The sequence below is a fragment of the Rhincodon typus genome, unplaced genomic scaffold (assembly GCF_021869965.1).
Source record: "Rhincodon typus isolate 14 unplaced genomic scaffold, sRhiTyp1.1 hic_rhity00000062, whole genome shotgun sequence".
NCBI lineage: Eukaryota > Metazoa > Chordata > Chondrichthyes > Orectolobiformes > Rhincodontidae > Rhincodon > Rhincodon typus.
The window spans coordinates 52,796-53,853 of record NW_025965700.1 but is presented as its reverse complement, the minus strand read 5'-3'; positions in this window follow the sequence as shown (position 1 = coordinate 53,853).

The following is a 1,058-nucleotide window of genomic DNA, read 5'->3' as shown; positions in this document are numbered from 1 at the left end:
GGGGGGGAGTGGGGGAGAGAGAGAGAGAGAGAGAGAGAGAGAGAGATACTGATTAACTGGGGCATCGACACTCACCCCCATCCAGCCCAGCACTGACCTTCCCCACTGTGTCCCCATATCCTCCCCCTCCCTCTGTATCACCTCGCTCTCCCTCCCCCGTGACTACACTACCCCCCGCCTCTCCCCTCTCCCGTGACATCTCCCCGTGGTGACCACAGTGTGTGCAATCTCCCCTGTCAGCCATTCCTGCTCCATCCTCTCACCCCATGCTACCCCCATACCCACTAAACCTCTCCCTTCCCCATATCCGCACTGTACCCTCTCCATATCCCCTCGTCTGTATCCTCTCCCATGTGTCTTCCCTCTTCGTCTCACTGTACCATCCCCCTCTATATCCTCAACCAAAGATCTGCTCTCACACATTTGGTTTAAACCCCTACGCTGTCTTTATCCATATCCTTCCACCCATATCTGCCTCGAACTTGTACCCACCTATCTCTCGCTTCTGCTCCCCCCCCATCTCCACCTTTCCCACATCCCCCAGCTCATATTTTGCCCTTCCCTGTACCCTCCCCTGGTGTCCTTCCTCATTATATACGACACCACCCCCCCCGCTGTATCCATCATCGCCCCCCCATACCCTCCTCCAACCACCACCTTCGCATATGTGCAGCCCCTTGGGTTCACTGTGGGCCCATATCCACTTCCAGTATCCGCCTTCTCTTGTATCTGCTCCACCACCAACAACCTCCCCTTCACTCGTATTTAACGGCTTGTATCCACCATCTACCTGTAACTACTGTTCCCTCCCTGCCCATAATCGGCCCTGACTCACCTCTCTATCTGACGCCTCCCACCCACCCTATTCCCAACCTCCCATATCTCGTCCCGACTTCTTCCCTTATTGGGTACCTTCCAGAATCCACTCCGCCTCCCATACCCACCCTCGCCATCAGAGCCCCCAGCACCCAACCCACTCCCACCCTCCAGCCTCTGCCCCATAACCACCCTGTCCCCCATTTCCACGGTATCTGCCTCCCTTATCCCCGTCTCCCACA